Source organism: Chiloscyllium plagiosum, unplaced genomic scaffold, assembly GCF_037043375.1.
Source record: "Chiloscyllium plagiosum isolate Xiang-an unplaced genomic scaffold, Cpla_swu_hap1 HiC_scaffold_8, whole genome shotgun sequence".
Classification (NCBI taxonomy): Eukaryota; Metazoa; Chordata; class Chondrichthyes; order Orectolobiformes; family Hemiscylliidae; genus Chiloscyllium; species Chiloscyllium plagiosum.
Window position 1 is genome coordinate 78,611,260 of NW_028270146.1, and position 19,333 is coordinate 78,630,592.

Here is a 19,333-nt window from a genome sequence, read left to right on the forward strand (position 1 = left end):
AATTCAAATTCTCAAACTGCCATGATTAGATGCATTGTTTTATTGATTTAATACAACTGCTGTGATTTTCATGATTAACGGTTTTGGGATAAATGGGTTATGATGATTATTATAGATCTTAGGTACCTCTATATATCATTGTGTTGTAATATAAGCAAACAGTTAAGACATTTTCTATGATCGAGTACATTCATCTAAAGGACTTAGCATTTAAAATCAGAGAAATGTAGAAGTTACTTTTGCAACTGGCCTCCCAATTCCTGTCACATAATATTTTAAAAGTTCTAAAGGATGTTGTCTCTGCAGGGATTATAATGTTAGAGAATTGTCAAAATAAGGATTGGATAAATAATTTGGGAACTGTGATAAACTTTGCAAAAGTATTTAAGTATTTTCAGTATTTAAGTGTATACTCTGATTTACTTTAAGAATCTTTTGAGAAACTGCCATGAATCTTTTCACAGACAATATTCCCAAAAGGTTATTATGTGTTTATGATGCAAGTACTTTAATTTAATTATGATACAGTTATTCAATAATCTCACTCCTGTCAATAATAGATGATTCAAGAGATTCAAATGATTATCACAAAGTTTAAAAGCTAAACTAATCTCATAACTATAATTGGAACAATAATAGCCTTGAATCTACTCCTCAACATTTTATCATTTTTTTGTACAGAATTTCCTATTAAAGCACAATTAATGATGTATGCTGTCAATTGCATTGTTTTTCAATCGAATTTTCACAATATGAATTTTCACTAAAAGAAAATAATGCCTTTTCACTGCAGTGAATATAATGGTGAATCTGATGTTTCAGAAACAACCAATGATTTACCCTTCCCACCAATAAAAAAGTGAATGCCATAATAGAAAAGTCTGAGTAGACATCATCCTCCAGAGAGAGGCTTCGGAGTGTTATTTAGGCATAATGATACTGTATCTATCTTGTCTAAAATCACTAAAAATTCATTTACGTTCAGTTACTGTAAAATCCTGCATGTGGTAATTTCCTGCATCTGAACATGCCCATTTTATTGTGGGCAAAACAAAGCCAAATAGAACGCTGTAAACACATACAACAATTAATTGATCAATCAACAAACAGCTCACTCCCCACATGGTCGCAAACAGAACAGAAGGAGACAGCGAGCACCAGTTACTTGATGATGCAAATTGAGAACCAGTATCAGAAGAAATATACCAGCCTGAATAAAGAAGGAACAAACTTAAAAAGAAACAGTGCAACACTGTTCCCTTTCTTTGCAATTGTGCCTGGCTCTTGAGTGTTTAAATCACATTCTGGTTTTATTTCAAGTTGTTTTAAAAGAGAGTTTTGTTTAGAAGCTTCAGACTGACTATCATCAGTAAGTGCCAAAGAGCTGTGGAGATAAGGAACAGACTGGTGTTTTCAGAGAGCTTGTGGAAATTCTAGGGTGAGCGGGCATAATTGCAGAATAATAAATCCCCCATTTAAGACAGAGATAAAGAGGAATTTCTTTATTCACAGGGTAGTGAATCTCTCAGAAATTCTTTCTCTGCCTCTATATCTCTCACTATTATGGAGGCACTGGAAAGTTTAATAGCTAGCGGTCTTTCATTCACTTTTCTCTGCAAATTCTGAATTGGTGGAGAGATAAAAGCATTTTTAAGGAGAGTGAAAGGATGAAGTCTCGACCAGTGAATGAAAGAGAGCACCTCATGTCAACAGCAAAAAACTAAAAGGGAATGAAGAGAAATGAAACAACTCATTGAGTCCTGTGAACCAGACTGGTGCTATTAAACTGAGTTTCCAATGTTTATTTTTCTTTTTCCATCCTTTATAACTGTTTGTGGGAGGTGAGGTGTAAAAGAAAGTACAAGGTTTTAAGCTATCAATTAATATTTCCTAGTTACAATTGGTTAAATATAGTTACTTTCTTGTTCAGTACCGAAACCTGGTGAATATTTTCTTTTAACCTGTGTTTGTCAGCTACATAGGGGAGTTTGGATAGTTTGACTATGTTTTTTCACATTTGTGATGACTTTCAGAACAGTGGAACTTGATTTCCAGCACATAACTGTAGTGACAAAGTTTGGGGGCTTGTCCAGGATTTTGGAAAAAAGACAATATAAGATTAGGTGTGGAGTTTGCCATTGATAAAGGGAAAAAGGTAATGGCAGATATTGTTCTGTTGAAAGTAGGATGGTTCTAGAAACTGCTTTAGCCTTCCTGCAGGTGGAAGAGATATCCCAGACAAACGTATAAGAGATCACAAAAGCCAGTTTGGCAAGTAACTGAATTGGCAAGTAAATCAGAAATGGAATTGCCTATTAGAACTAAGAAGACAGAGATGATTAAAAGATGAGCAGTGCTTAATATAAGAGAGACTGGGTACTCCAACTATTGCAGCATTGGAATCTGTTCATATAAAGTTACCGTTAGAGCATGAGGAAAGAATGAAGAAGCTGGGAATGGAATTGAAAAGAGTAAAATGGAAATGAAGATAAAAAACTTAAAATACTGAAAATTAGATCAGACATTGAAAAGTGAAGCAGACTCAATGGGCCAATTTGCCTACCACTGCTCCTACATTTTATGGTCTCATGATAGCCAAAATGTTCCTTAATGTTTAGGGTAATTCAAATAAAGTATTTGGCATATCTGCATTAAGTGAGGCTCAGGAAGCAGATCCTAGGTAAAATAGGGGAGCACAGACAGCTCACACTGAAGATGAGGCAAAAGGAGTTCCAGAAAGCTATTATATTGAGAACAGAGTTCTGATCAGGAATTAGAGACACCCACACAGGCTTGAAGATGAGGAGGGTATGTTTATTCTTTAGATATTGGCACAGGGAAGATATTGTAAGGAGCAGGTTGTAAGTTTGTTCGCTGAGCTGGTAGATTTGTTCTCAGATGTTTCATCACCGTGTTCGGTAACATCACCAATGAGCCTACAATGAAGCGCTGGTGTTCTGTCCCGTTTGCTATTTATGTGTCTTGGTCTGTTGTGGTGGGTGATATCACTTCCAGTTCTTTTTCTGAGAGATTGGTAAATGGGGTTCAAATCTACACATTTGTTAATGGAGTTCCAGTTTGAATGCCAGGCCTCTAGGAATTCCTGTGCATGTCTTTGTTTAGCCTGGCCCAGGATGGATGATTTGTCTCAGTCAAACTGGTGTCCCTCTTCATCTATGTATATGGATACCAATGATAGTTGGTCATGTCTTTTGGTAGCTAGTTGATGCTCATGTATCCTGGTGGCCAGTTTCCTGCCTACCTGTCCAATGTAATGTTTGTTGCAGTCCTTGCAGGGTATTTTGTATATGAAATTAATTCTGCCAGTTGTTGGTGTAGTGTCCTTTAAAAACATCCAGAGCTGTTTCAGTGTGGTGGTTGATTTGTAGGCTACCATGAAATCTAGGGGCTGGAGTAAAGGCCCTAGAATTCCTAAAGGCCTGATATTCAAACTGGAATTCCAGTAACAAACACATCGATTTGGACCCCATTTACCAACGTCTCAGGAAAATAACCGGAAGTGTTATCACCCACCACATCAGACCAAGACATATAAATAGAAAGTGGACAGAACACCAGTGCTTCATTGGAGGCTCACTGATGATGTTACCCAGCATCGTGACAAAATGTCTGAGAACAAATCTACCAGCTCAGTGAGTAAACTTACAAGCTGATCCACAAACTGAGCTACAAATCTTCTCCAGAATTGCATATTGTAAAGAGATATTGCAACTAGCACATGGAATTCCTATGGCACAACATTTAGGAGAATGAAAAATTCAAACATCAATAAACAGGCACTTTACGCGGCCAAGACATCACAAGGACAGAGTGCAATTCTGTAAAACATGTCATGCATATCAGGTAGTCTCTGCCTTCATTATGTTCTTTTTCTCAGGGGGTGGTAAATGGGATCCAAGTTAATGTGTTTGTTGATAGAGGTCTAGTTGGAATGCCATGCTTCTAGGAATTCTCTTGCGTGTCCCTGTTTGGCTTGTCCTAGGCGTTATCCCAGTCAAAGTGGAGTCCTTCCTCAACCATATTTTAGGATACAAGTGAGAGTGGGTCATGTCTTTTTGTGGTTAGTTGATATTCATGTATCCTGGTGGCTAGTTTTCTGCCTGTTTAAAGCATGGCATTCCAACCAGAACTCTATCAACAAACACATTGACTTGGATCCCATTTACCACCCCTTGAGAAAAAAGATCAGAAAATGACATGACCACAGGAAAAGACATCACCAACCCAAGGAAGTTTAAACACATAAATAGAAAGCGGGTGATACCACCAGTGCTTCATCAGGAGGCTCACTGAAGATGTTACCTAATATGGTGATGAAATATCTGAAAATGAACATTCCAGCTCAGTGAGCAAACCTACATCTAGATTTCTTACTGTTTGCCAACAGTGATTCATAAATGAATGTACTGAGTGTTGTGCATTCAAATCAATCTATGGCCATGAGATAAGACGTCCATTTAAATTGATTAAGGGAAAAAAATTAAAAACTTAACATGTTTTTGTCCTAGGATGGATGCAGAAGAATGGGCAGACAGATATGCTACAACGGAGCTGGAGATGAAGTATTGATATTTTCTAATCTTTTATTCCTAAGAATTTGATCTTAAGTATTTGTACCTTGCTACCTTTATACCTAAGATGGCACTGTAATGCAGTGACTAAAAAATCTTTTTACTGTACTCATTTGAGTACATGTGACAATAATGCTATTTCATTTCAGTTACTGCCTTTGTAGGGTGAACCTCTGAAAGAAGGAAATCAGTTGTCCCTATGTAATTGATACTTATGAGTGTAAGAAGAAAATCGACTATGTCATGTGAACATGTTGAAATTTTACCGTGCAGGGAAAAGGATAAAAAGGAGCATGTATTTCTGTAAGAATAGTGGATTTTAACATAGACAATAAGATTGAGGTAGAAGGTGAGTTAGACAGTTCACAAAGTGAACCTCTTCTAATTTTACTAGCCAACATTGAAATACTAGAACAGTTAAATGCATGTTCTTGTTATTAGAGGAAAGTCAACTGGAAAATCTAGTAGAGTTATTTAGGAATTTTAAGGAAATCTGTAAACATATATCTGGATGTCCTATTGCTAGCTCAACATAATGTGGATTTAGGAGACTCAGTGTAGATAAAATACCATCTTTGTTGGTTGAGCTCAGAGAAACAAGTTCATGTAGAAATAGACCTTCAAATTCCTCATGTTGATTGCTTTACTAAAATCCATTTAGATGTCCAAAAGCATTTCATAGACTTGGATAAAATAAAAGGGTGAGAAAATGTAAATGTTTCAAAAAGAATAGACATTTGTTGCTCTGAACAATAATTAGAAAGTGGGTCTCTGAAAATAGATTTTCAGTTTGATGTGATTGTTCAAAACGACAGTTGTTCCAGTGATATTCTGTTGTTTAACACAAATACTTGAAGCAATCAGGTTTCTCTTACATTGTGTGGAAGCAGTAATTCATGAAGTTCCAACGACAAAACAAATCAGCAGTTGAAAGTAAGGAAATGGACATGAAGGTTGATGTGTGGGAAAATGTTTCAGGTACGTGTCTTCAGGGTAACCTTTTTTAATAAGGAATGCAAAGTACTTATTTGAGTTAGAATCAGAGGAAGCATCCAAAGACTCTAATCCAATATTGTTGAAGTGAAAGTGAGGACTGCAGATTAGGGACAGCCAGCACGGATTTGTGAAGGGTAGGTCTTGCCTTACAAGTCTTATTGAATTCTTTGAGGAGGTGACCAAGCATGTGGATGAGGGTAGAGCAGTGGATGTAGTATACATGGATTTTAGTAAGGCATTTGATAAGGTTCCCCATGGTAGGCTTATGCGGTAAGTCAGGAGGCATGGGATAGAGGGAAATTTGGCCAGTTGGATAGAAAACTGGCTAACCGGTTGAAGTCAGAGAGTGGTGGTAGATGGTAAATATTCAGCCTGGAGCCCAGTTACAAGTGGAGTTCCGCAGGGATCAGTTCTGGGTCCTCTGCTGTTTGTAATTTTTATTAATGACTTGGAAGAGGGAGTCGAAGGGTGGGTCAGTAAATTTGCAGACAATACGAAGATTGGTGGAGTTGTGGATAATGAGGAGGGTTGTTGTCGGCTGCAAAGGGACTTAGATATGATGCAGAGCTGGGCTGAGGAGTGGCAGATGGAGTTCAACCCTGTCAAGTGTGAGGTTGTCTATTTTGGAAGGACAAATAAGAATGCGGAATACAGGGTTAACGGTAGGGTTCTTAGTAAGGTGGAGGAGCAGAGGGATCTTGGGGTCTATGTTCATAGATCTTTGAAAGTTGACACTCAGGTGGATAGGGCTTGTAAGAAGGCCTATGGTGTATTAGTGTTCATTCGCAGAAGGATTGAATTCAAGAGTCGTGAAGTGATGTTGCAGCTGTACAGGACCTTGGTTAGGCCACATTTGGAGTACTGTGTGCAGTTCTGGTCGCCTCACTTTAGGAAAGATGTGGAAGCTTTGGAGAGGGTGCAGAGAAGATTTACAGGATGTTGCCTGGAATGGAGAATAAGTCGTACGAGAATAGGTTGAGAATGCTAGGCCTTTTCTCATTGGAACGGCGAAGGATGAGGGGTGACTTGATAGAGGTTTATAAGATGATCAGAGGAATAGATAGAGTAGACAGTCAGAAACTTTTTCCCCGGGTACAACAGAGTGTTACAAGGGGACATAAATTTAAGGTGAAGGGTGGAAGGTATAGGGGGGATGTCAGGGGTAGGTTCTCTACCCAGAGAGAGGTGGGGGCATGGAATGCGCTGCCTGTGGGAGTGGCAGAGTCAGAATCATTGGCGACCTTTAAGCGGCAATTGGATAGGTACATGGATGGGTGCTTAAGCTTGGACAAATGTTCGGCACAACATCGTGGGCTGAAGGGCCTGTTCTGTGCTGTATTGTTCTATGTTCTACGTTCTAATGTGTTTCAGGTGTAATTCAGGCCTCATTAGGGAACTGTTGTCTCACTGGCTGGTTACAGTCTGTGTGTTACTCTTTTCTCTTTTACTTTGAGAAAAGGACTATCTTGATATTGTGGCAGGGCTTAGCCCTTACACTCTGGTTTTCTTTGCTTTTTGGAATGTGTTTTCACTTTTTTGGTATTTGGACTGATTGGAGGTTTGTCCTCATCTCCATGAAAACTATTTAAACGATGGGGTTTGGCCTTGCCGCCCTTTCCCCTGTATATCGTCCTTTTTTGGCGAACTGCTGCTTTCTGTTTATTGTTAGCTGCATGATGAACTGTTTAATAAAATTTAAAAAAACCAGGAGCAACTTTGCTCTATGTTGAGAAGAGCACTGCTTATCACTGGTGAAAAAAATATATAACTAGGATATTTAGAATCTCGGGACTGATTCTGAGCTGGCTGCCCACAGCCAGTGTATTAAGGACTAGTAAATGAAAGGTGACTTGGTAATTGGATACTGGCCTCTGTGCAGTTATTTTAGTGATGACAGGTAAAAAACATTTGCATGCAACATCTTGGAATTGGAGGTAAGCATTTCTGGCATCATGCTTTTACTTGGGAAGCTTGACTCATTGGATCCTGCTGTTGAAGACTGGGCCTAGTATGTGGAAAGAATGTGATTTTTCTCCAGGCAAATTACATTAGAGCAGATGAAAAGCAATGAGTAACCCTTCTGACTGTGTGTGTGGACCTGCAGCATTTTCAGTTACAAGGGGCTTAACTTTGCCAGAGGCACCAGGCACTAAAACCTTCCAAGAGTTAAAGGATTTGGTTAAGTAATATTTCAACCCCAGACCTCCTCTAATTCTGCGAGGCTATCTGTTTTATTTAGTTGTTACAGAACCAGGGGAATCCATATCGGGATTTTTGATGAGGTTGAGATAATTGGCAGAGGCATGTGATTCTCGGTCAACCCTGAATGAGATCCTGAGAGACCATTCGGTATGTGGGATTAATGATGTAACCATACAGAAGAGCCTACCAGCTGAGGCCCAACTTCAAACACGCACTGCAGCTGGCTTTGTCATTAGAAAGTGCAGCAAGTGGAGCGTGGGAGCTACAGGGCATCTCAATGGAAGTGGACACCCTCACTTGTCTGACTGAGGTTGGGGAACACCAAATGAGTGTAGGCAATCACAGAACCTCACACAGGGTACATCCTGAGCAGAACGACTCTTGGCCAGCTCACTGCAGACCTCATAACAAAGCCAAGCCTTGGTCAAGTGACTAAAGGGTTCTTCAGGGATCTGTGCCGGCGAGCCATTGTAATTGCTGCCAGTATGTGGTTTTGAGACTGCAAATAAGTCCTACAAGGCCTGACTTGAGAAAGAAAATTCTTAGCCGGCACCCAGGAGAGTGCATACCTTGGAAAGTTGGTTGAAACAATTAAATTGCTTAATGACATCCAAATTGAAACTAATTAAAATTGGAGTCTGGTTAAATGGTCACCCAGTTCCCATGGAGGTCAATACTGACACAACTGTATCTGTGGTTGCAGAACCCATCTTTAACAAGATTCACTCAGAACTACAACCCTTAAGTTTGCACAAGACCTCAGCCAGACTGAGAACACTGGGGATCTGTTGCAGATTAAAGGCATGACATCATATCCAGTCTCCTATGAGAAGCAGTTGATGCAGTTACTACAGATGGTAGTAAAAGGCTTAGGCCCAAGCCTGTTGGGGTGGAATTGGTTGAGAAAGATTCACCTTGATTGGCTCAACATGTTTTGATTTGAAGTTTCAGTGAAGTTCTCATAGGAGTTTTTCAGGAAAGGCTTGGAACTCTGAACTGGGGTGAAATTCACTTTTCATGTTGACCAGGAAGCAATTTCATGTTTTTGCCAGGCTCACCTGATGCCATTTGCCTTGGGGGCAGAATTGGGCCGAAGGGTCTGTTTCCATGCTGTACATCTCTATGATTCTATGACTCTGAGTCAGGAGGCTGGAGAATGAAAGAATCATCAAACCAGTGCAGTTTGCAGAATGGGCCGATTGTGAAGCCTAATGGCTCTGCCCACCTTTGTGAGGATTGTAAGCAAACTGTAAACTGCTTCTCACAGCGGGATAAATACCCGATCCCTCGCATAGAGGACTTGTATGCAGAGCTGGGAGTGTCCTTTACAAAGCTGGACATGAGCTACTCCTACCTGCAATTGAGACTGGATGAGGAGTCCCAGAAGTACACTACAATTCATACCCATAAGGGTTTATACCAATATACGTGACTGCCATTTGAGGTATCATCAGCCTGAGCCCTTTGCCAAGCGGACTGTGGAGAACATTGTACAAGGGCCACTCAAAGTTGCAATTTTCCTGGATGACATACTAATCACCGGGAAGACCAGTAAAGAGCACTTGGAGAACTTGGACAGAGTGTTTATACATTTCTCCCAGGTGGGCATGCACCTCAGATGGGAAATGTGTGTTCGCGGTGCCCCTCGTGACCTACATGGGTTACAGAGTCAACAAAACTGGGTTATACCCATTGGAAGATAAAGTGAGGGCAATCATAGGAGCCCTGCTTTCCACATCTGTATTGGAGCTTAGGTATTTCCTTGGGTTAATGAATTATTATGGAAAATTCATATGTAACCTGGCCTCCATCTTGGCACCCTTATACCTGCTATTGAAAAAAGGCCAGCTTTAGAACTAGTCGCAAAGCCAAGAAAATTACAACAGGATCTTGATCAGATGGGTCGATGGGCTGAGAAGTGGCAGATGGAGTTTAATTTAGATAAATGTGAGGAGCTGCATTTTGGAAAAGCAAATCTTAGCAGGACTTATACACTTAATGATAAGGCCCTCGGGAGTGTTGCTGAACAACGAGACCTTGGAGTGCAGGTTCCTATTTCCTTGAAAGTGGAGTCGCAGGTAGATAAGATAGTAAAGAAGGCTTTTGGTATGTTTTTCTTTATTGGTTACAGTATTGAGTACAGGAGTTGGGAGGTCATGTTGCAGCTGTACAGGACATTGGTTAGGCCACTGTTAGAATATTACGTGCAATTCTGGTCTCCTTCCTATCAGAAAGATGTTGTGAAACTTGAAAGGGTTCAGAAAAGATTTACAGGGATGTTGCCAGGGTTGGAGGATTTGAGCTATAGGGAGAGGCTGAACAGGCTGGGGCTGTTTTCCCTGGAGCGTCGGAAGCTGAGGGGGTGACCTTATAGAGGTTTACAAAATTGAGGGGCATGGATAGGATAAATAGACAAAGTCTTTTCCCTGGGGTGGGGGAGTCTAGAACTAGAGGGCATAGATTTAGGGTGAGAGGGGAAAGATATAAAAGAGACCTAAGTGGCAAGTTTTTCACGCAGAGGGTGGTATGTGTATGGAATGAGCTGCCAGAGGAAGTGGTGGAGGCTAGTACAATTGCAACATTTAAAAGGCATTTGGATGGGTGTATGAATAGGAAGGGTTTGGAGGGATATGGGCCGGGTGCTGGCAGGTGGGACTAGATTGGGTTGGGATATCTGGTTGGCATGGATGGATTGGACTGAAGGGTCTGTTTCCATGCTGTACATCTCTTTGACTCTATGAAACAGCAGCTATCGTCATCGAAGGTGTTGGCCCACTATGATCCGAAGTGAGAGGTAGTGCCGACATGTGATGCCGACATGTGATGCTGATGCCAAATGCAAAGAGGCTAAGTTTGGTGGTTATCTTTGGTGTGAGGAAGTATCTTTATGGATGGGAATTTGTCATAGTAACAGATCACAAACCTGTGATAGGACTACTGAAGGAAGACAAGGTGGTGCTGCCCATACCTTCTGGTGGAATTCAGCGGTGAGCTCTTATTCTCAGCGCGTACAAGTTAGTACATTGTCCAGGAAGTCAAATGGCTAATGTGGATTCCTTAAGCCTCCTTCCACTGGCAAATGCTCCACCGGTGGTGCCTAACCTGGAAGAGTCCATTTTGGTTTTAAACTTACCGGACCTGGGGTGAAATGTCGCAGGAAAGGTTACAAGAGGAAAACCAGGCCAATCGACCTGGACTTGGGGGTGGGGAGATGTAGTGATTGGAACCAGGTTGACCTCACTGACTACGAGATCCTTGATTGGCCGAGATTAACAACCCCAGTCAGGAAGTCCTGGCTGAGCAATATGATTAGGAGATTTAGTATTTCCTCAGTTCAGGGGACTGACTTTGAGCTGGTTGGCCACAGCCAGTGTACAGTGCACAAATAAATAAAGGCTGACTTGGGAACAGATAAAGTCCTCTGTACAGTTATTTCACAAAGATAATATGATCGCAGATGCTTGTCCTGAAAGTAAACTGATTAAATAATTTAAGGATTTAACAGATGTTAGAAGGTTCTGCAAGACTTGTATCGCGTAGAATGGAGAGCGAAGAATAAAGGCTGTGTAGTTTTCTGATCTGCTGTTTTCTGTCTGCCTTGTGATGAAGTGCGTTTTTAAAAAAACGGTATTACTTTCTGTCCTAAGGGTAGAGGCCTAGAAATACCATATATTTATATTTCCGTTAGTTTTGGACTGTGGTAAATATCCCTAAATCAAGGAGACTGCGCAGAAAGATTACTGCAGTTTTAAAAATCATGCTTACTGGTTACACATTTTTCTCAGTGAAATCAGAAGCAGACACGGGGAGCTTATGGGTTCTGAATGAAAGGAAAACAGCGTAACAACTACATTCTGCTTGATGCCTGACTAGGTGACCATAGCTTGTGCAGGACGTGTGCAATAAAGAAACACCGAGCTTGGAAAGATGTCTCTCTCTCTCTCTCTCTCTGGTACTAGAATGTCTAACAGCAAGCTGTGTTTCACTCACATTTTCTCTGCAAATCTCTACTGAAGGAGGAATAAAACATCTTCAAAGGCAGTGAAAGAACAAACTCTCAACCGATGATTCAGAGGATTGGTGTGCAAACAACCAGACACCAACAATAACGAACTGCAAGGAAAGTAAGAGAGAGAAAGCAGCTCATTGAATTCTGGAGACCAAACTGGTGCTATTGAACTTTGCTTCCCTAATTTTTTTTCTTTTTGTTGTGAAACTTGAAAGAGCTCAGAAAAGCTTTACAAGGATGTTGTCAGGGCTGGAGGGTTTGAGCTATAGGGAGAGGTGAATGGGCTGGGGCTGATTTCCCTGGAGCATTGCGGGCTGAGGGGTGACCTTACAGAGGTTTGAAAAATATTGAGGGGCATGGATAGCATAAATAGGCAAGGTCTTTCCCCTGGTGTGGGGGAGTCCAGAACTAGAGGACATAGGTTTAGGGTGAGAGGGGAAAAGATACAAAAGGGACCTAAGGGGCAACTTTTCACACAGAGGGTGGTGGTGTGTATGGAATGAGCTGCCAGAGGCAGTGGTGGAGGCTGGTGCAATTATAGCATTTAAAAGGTATCCGAATGGGTATATGAATAGGAAGAGTTTAGAGGGATATGGGCCAAGTGCTGGCAAATGGACTAGATTAGGTTGGGATATGTGGTCGGCATGGACAAGTTGTACATTTCCATGACTCTACAACCCTTTTTCCACCCTTTATATCCATGTCCTATCTGTCCTTGTGTGTATGTTTGTGATATGGACAATTTAAGAAGGCATTTAGTTTAACTTATCGAGTTATAACTTATTAATCCATATTTTCTAATTATCATTGGTTGAAGAGAATTTTCTTGTAATAAACAGTTATTGTCTTGTTAAGTACAGAAACCCTTCTTTTATTTTGAATTCATCAGCAAAGTAAATTAGGGACTTTGGATAGTTTTCATATTTGTGATGATTCTGGAAAGAGTAGTACTTAATTTCCAGTACACTATCATTTTTGAGTTGCTGCAAAGTAGTCTAAAGATGTGCAGGTTTGTTGGATTGGCCATGCTAAATTGCCCATAGCGTCCAGGGATATGCAGACTAGGTGGATTAACCATGGTAATGCAGCTTTTCAGGGATGGTTGGGTTGAGGGGGTGGGGGCCCTGGTTGGGATCCTTTTGAGGGTCAGTGTTTACCTGATGGGTCAAATGGCCTGCTTCCCCACTGTTGGAACTCTATGATTCTACATATGAATGTGGTAATGGCAGTGTAATATCCTGTAAAAAGGGTTGTAGAGTCATGGAAATGTACAACTTGTCCATGCCGACCACATATCCCAACCTAATCCTGTATTCATAGGTCTATTTTTCAACTTTTATCAATGTTCAGAAAGTCCCAGCTTGATGTAAATCCATACTTAAAAGCTCGAATGCCCATTGATCCTCTGATTTACCTTATGCACACATTTAACTTTTGAGAATAAAACCAGTACTGCCATATCGTCTAATGGCATTATAAATGATCTACTAAGGGAGTGCAATTTGATGCATGCATTTATGAACAGATATGTGTTTAACCATAGCTTTACAATTGTGCAGAGTGCAACCTGTGGATAGATGTGACTAAAGTATTAAATTTGTTCCATGTAGCATCCTGAAAACCAGCACTGTCTATTCTCACCTTAACCTATTCTGCTTCCTAATATTCCAATTCATTCAGTTTAGCTTCAATGATAATTGAAAGAAACAACACATTTTACTGAGGATGATATCACATTCAAAGTTCAATAAATTAATCCTCATCAAAAATAATTAGAAGATTGCTTAGTATCTACAAATTCTGAGCATTAAGTCTTTACAAGTATTGGTCTTTTAATTCTGACATTGTGGAAATTTTCATTAGTTTTGATTTAAGAGAGATGTATAAGAAATATAATATATTTCTTAAATAATCTTATTTTTACAAAAGTTTCATATTGCTACTATGTATATTTTAAATTTAGTAAAGTAAGGCTGAATTTCAATCTTAAAATGTTCAGAAGAATAGCATTTATCATAAATCCATCACTGACATCACCTTCCCAATACAAGATAGCACATGTGTGTTGCAGAAGCCTTTTTAAAGAGCCACTTGTCCCATTTATTTTATTAGTCCTTGGTGAATGTAATTAGAATCAAAGTAATTAAATGCAATTGTGCTCAGTATGTTACTGTTGTAAATTGCCCTAAACAATGTGTGTTGCATGTTGTGAACACAATTCTGGGATTAATAGACGATAGATAATGTTTTAGGATTGTATTTCATACTAAACAGCCAAATAGAAAAACAAAGACCTTGGCGCAGTGTCATTAATCTTAGTCATCTGAAAGCACAAGTGTAATTTGCATGACTCAGTTATGGCACATGCTGTATTTAGGAGAAGAGCTATATCATTGTCTCGCTTTCTAGTTTTAAAAATAATGTCAATCCAGACATGTCCTGTAAAACTCAGGGGAGAAAGGGGTAACATGTACAAAATATGATGCCCCTGTTGAAGCAAAGAACAAAAAATTTGGTGCACAGGCTTGGTTCAGAGTACCTATCAATACTTTCTTTTATATGTTTACACATGAAACTAATTCATTAGGCATTAGCAAGGATATATATCTCTTACCCGGAATGATTTGAAAGTACAGCTTAAGTTCTTTTATACCATGCATTGGGGAGGCAACAAATCTATTTGCCTTTATTTGAAATTTTTTAATGATAGAAATTGAGTAAAACTATCTACAAATACTGTTTCAAATAGTGCTATTTGCATTCTGCATTTCACTAAAGTTGGTGATGATTGTAATAGCCTTCAGTGGATATGAATAATATATTGCTGTTTTTGTTTATATAAAGAAAAAAGAATCTGTAGAGTAAATGTTTTTAAACAACAGACTAAAACACGACCTTCCAGATTAAAAATTAACCTCTTCCCCTCGCAAACAGCTGGAAAGTAGGAATTCAATTTCACATTATTGTCTGCAATCAACATAATGTTATGCTAGAGTTCTCACTGTTTGTGAAGCAAATTAATAATTAGATTTCAAAGGCAGATAAGCTGTTCAGAATCATAAGCTATATCTCAATATGTTTGTACGTAAGATGATGTATATATTGCACAGTGAATAAAAATAAATTCTAAAACTGCATTTTTAATAAGTTTAGATTTATTGAGTCATGAATTTCTCTGATTGCCTTTTCCTACAAACATACCACATTCTGTGTTTGCTATCAACTTATAATATCCTGGAGGCACTGTGCTCATTATCAAATTGCATTTGAAATTTTTGCTTTCTGATGATTAACTGAGGTCATATAACTCTAACCTGATTTGTTTAAAATACAATTTTCCTGCATGGAATCGAAGAATCAACTATTTCCTATATATGTAAAAGAGTTAGTGGATGGCATGATGACTTAGAATCACCCTGCTCCTGGGGTTAATATCAACCTAAAGAAGAAGATATATTCTCTAATTTCTGAGGTCTGTTAAAATTCTTGAAAGAAATAAGTTTAGACAATATTTATAAATGTGAAGAACAAGATATTTGAAAGCATTCCTTACAGTCACTTTACAATTTCATCATGAGTTCAATCCCATATATAAAATGTTTGTTGAATTTCAAAGATAAATCAACATGAAATTCCAAAAAGTTGATCTATTTCCTTGCCTTCCACGATTCAACATTGACCAGTTGTTTCTTTTATTTGGTAACACAGGAAATTTTGGCATTCTTGGTTATAAATAGAGATAATCAAATGTACTATTAGCATAACATTCAATCACGTTTCTAACCAAACACTCATTTCTTTCAAAGTTAATTGATCAAGCAATAAACATTGCTGATAAATTCTTCATAATCCTGGAAGAAATTTTCTTCACAACATTTACTCTTGAATGATGCTTGTTGACTTTGTACATATGCCTTAATGTTCTCCCTTCACAGTGTAAACTAAAGAACTTGTGTCCATTGTCAGGCAGCATTTTGAAGATTTGCATATTATAATCTTTTACGCTTTATCTCCAGTGAGTCACTTGTAATAATGTAACCTCTTAAGAGATGGAGTCATTGCTGTTTAACTTATGCTTTCCTCATCTTGACATTGCTGAAGTTGTTATTAAGTATTGAGAAATTTACTTTGTACTTACCAAAAAAATATTTTGAAGAACGGAATCCACTTCTGTTTTGATATTCAGTGTTGGTCTCAAAGGTTTCCTTATGAGATCAAATGTGAATTAAATTTCCTTTTTCTCAAATGCATTCTTTAAATTTAAACTTCAAAATAATACCTCCTATAGGATCATAATTTCTTTACTGTATTGTACATAATTTTGCTCCACTTGAATGTGATTGCTAATTTGTGTGACATTTGGGATATAGCTTGAAAGTACCTAAAGTCATTTCACAAAGGACCATTATGATCAGACTATAAGAAAGGCTGTCATCCCATCATTTGGGAATAGATTAAAACACAGGTCCCATAGGTAGAGAACAGTTTGCTAACACACTATAGCAACCATTCCCTAAGGTACAAAAAAGTTAGATCTACCAGATGTCCAAGGCCCTGTATGCATAATGGCCTTACTCTCACCACCACAATTTGCCTCAAATACTTTTTAATTCTGTTTCTGCATAACAACTCTGTTAATTTAGTGGATTTTATGAATCTGTTCTTCCTTCCAAAAGTGAACAGCAGAAAAGTGACAGAAGTGTAAATTTGGTCAGGTTTTATTGACAGTAAAGTGGGTGTACAGTGCACCCAAGTGGCTCATGCTGTTGCACCGTTGACTGGAGTCTTTCCGAGGTGGAGGGGCACAGTTGAATGATTAAAGTGTAAACAGAAAGTACTGCAGAGAAGAGTTAAACCAAACTAATCCCTACCATGCTTTGCTTTAGCAGTGTGAAGAATCTGATTGCAGCTTGAAACCTTGACCTAATGTGACCTGCCATACACCCTCCCTTGACTGTTATCAGCAAATTTCTGTCACCAGGGCCTCAAGAGCAGGTAACAGTAAGGTTGATCAAGGTAATAAATAAGTCACATTTTTGCTGCTGATATCACTTTAATTGTTATGTTAAGATTTAACAAACTATTTGATCACAATCTGAGCATCTGGAATCTCAGTTTTGCAACTGCAATACATAATAAATTTAAGACTACATACTTTTCCTTTCCACCAATGAGCAAGTAAATTATTTCCTTTTAGGCTGCTGAGTCAGATAATTGAATGTTAGGGAATTCTTCTATAATGTCAGTATAATATTTACATTTTCTACAGCTACATGGAAAAGACAATCACTTTTAACAGGTCAAGATTTACAATTAATACTGATTCGCAAGATGGCAATATATTTCAAAATATTTCAGTTCAAGATAATTAGAAATAACATTAAAATTTTCATATCACCAATCATTTGAAAGTGGCATCTTAAGATTATAAAAGGTGATCAACTCCATTTCAATCTTTGATAAGTATTCAGCTTTGAAATTTACATGTATTTACTACAGTAAAACATAATCCTGTTATTTTTTTTCAGTGATGTGTAGTAACTGAAGTTATCAGCAAAACATTGACACTAGCTGGAAAACTAAAGTTGTATGCTGTGCAAGAGACATAATTTCATCTGGCAAATATGATTCACATTCTACACGTGTTGCTTGCAAGTAACTAAAATCATCCAAGAGAAAAGGAGTCAAATGAAAGACAATACTTTGTCCTTTATGCTGTTACCTATTTTCATCATGAGTCACTACTTCTGAGAATACATGAACGTTTTAAAAAATGAGAAGTTATGTGCAATCTCCAAAAATCATAAAGTGACAAGTTTTATAATCTGAGAATTATCAATAAGAAGGATAAAATATTTGTGTTTAAGTAATAGAAAACTGCTTGGCCAAGTAGTTACTGAAATACAGATTAAGTAACTGTAAAAAGTATGATACCCAAAACATTTTCATATTTATGCTCTATTTATAATGTTATGTTGTCATGCAAAAATAAAGGCAAACTCTATTCATTGCAACATTTAATAATTTTCTCTTAGATCTCAGTTACGGAGAGAAAAACCCTTTGTTCTGTTTCTGTATGGCTGCCTGAGGCAGTGAGTTCATGACGTGTTACTGCCCCCTAGTGATACCTTTTCATTACAGACTGCTCCAATCATCAACACTAATCAGTGAAAACTACTTCTGTAAAGGTGTAATAAATATACTGTTGACTGTTAGAAAAATATCCTGCCATTTAACATTAACTTAAAAAAGCACAACAATATGCCTGTTCCTTCTATCAGATGTTTTAATTAAATACTGGCAATTCCCCATTGCAAAACCATGTTACTTATTTTGTCCCATGTAGTTTTGTGTCAGCAAGGTCAAATTATACTCTTCATTTGTTCAGTTTAATGATTTTGTACTTTTAGAGTTGGATGTCGAAACTGTTGTGAAAGGGATGCTCAATGTCATTTATATTTTTCCAAAAATAGGTAGTCTCTTTGTGTCCTCATGCATAATTATAACTAACACACTCATGTGAAATATTCCTATGTGGCAAGTCAGATTTGACATTTAATGGGGAACGTCATTGTAAATTGACAACTAACGAAGTGCTTAGACTGGAATTAGTATCGCCAAGCCAAATCTGGCTTGATTTAGTAGATGACTATTTTCAAAAATGATGTTGAAAGTGATACTAATATATTTGTCAGTGCACGAAAATTGGGTGTTCTCAAAAATAAAATTCTGGCAAACTCCCTGAGTTGTCTCATATATGTAAAATATTAAAGGATTCAAAACTAATCCAATAGCAGTGAAAAAAGAAGAAACATCATAGAAAAGCAAACATTGGTCAAGATTCCTGCTTACAATCAACGGCCAGTGATTGCTGTAGTGATCTGCACAAGTGAGAACATCAGGTATTTACAAGATAATACATGGCTTGGAAAGGGTGGACGCTACGAAATTGTTTCCGTTAGGCGAGGAAACTAGGACCCGTGGACACAGCCTTAGTATTAGAGTGGGTAAATTCAGAACAGAAATGCGGAGACATTTCTTCAGCCAGAGAGTGGTGGGCCTGTGGAATTCATTGCCGCAGAGTGCAGTGGAGGCTGGGATGCTAAATGTCTTCAAGGCAGAGATTGATAAATTCTTGATGTCACAAGGAATTAAGGGCTATGGGAAGAATGGGTAAGTGGAGTTGAAATGCCCATCAGCCATGATTGAATGGCGGAGTGGACTCGATGGGCCGAATGGCCTTACTTCCACTCCTATGTCTTATGGTCTTAGGTGAGGACAGAATTGACATCCCCTGCAGTCTGCTAAAAGTCTAGGCTCAATCGTGAAGAATAGTCACTTGGATGTGGTATTGGCAGCCAGTATAAAATGATCATTGAATGTGTAATAATTATTACAGGTTTTTCTTTACCCATATGATTTGCTTAAGATTTAAACTGAAGGTTCATATGTCTTTTCTTCTTAGGATGCTCTTCTCATCTTCTTAGCTTGACAGCTGGCAGCAAAAATTTCATCCAATCCTTTTGCATGCAGA

The 19,333-nt window shown here is 38.5% G+C and overlaps 1 long non-coding RNA gene across 2 annotated transcripts in view; it reads left to right on the forward strand.

Moving 5' to 3' along the window:
• The window catches only part of LOC122553981 (uncharacterized), an 84,367-nt gene extending 65,692 nt beyond the window's left edge, over positions 1-18,675 (forward strand). Inside the window, exons 4-5 of one of the 2 annotated variants that reach the window (XR_015757948.1) lie at positions 16,686-16,815; positions 17,328-18,675. This is a non-coding gene — a long non-coding RNA (uncharacterized LOC122553981). The remainder of the gene's footprint in view (positions 1-16,685; positions 16,816-17,327) is intronic. The other variant, XR_015757949.1, reaches the window with a different exon arrangement.
• Positions 18,676-19,333: the final 658 nt, after the last annotated feature.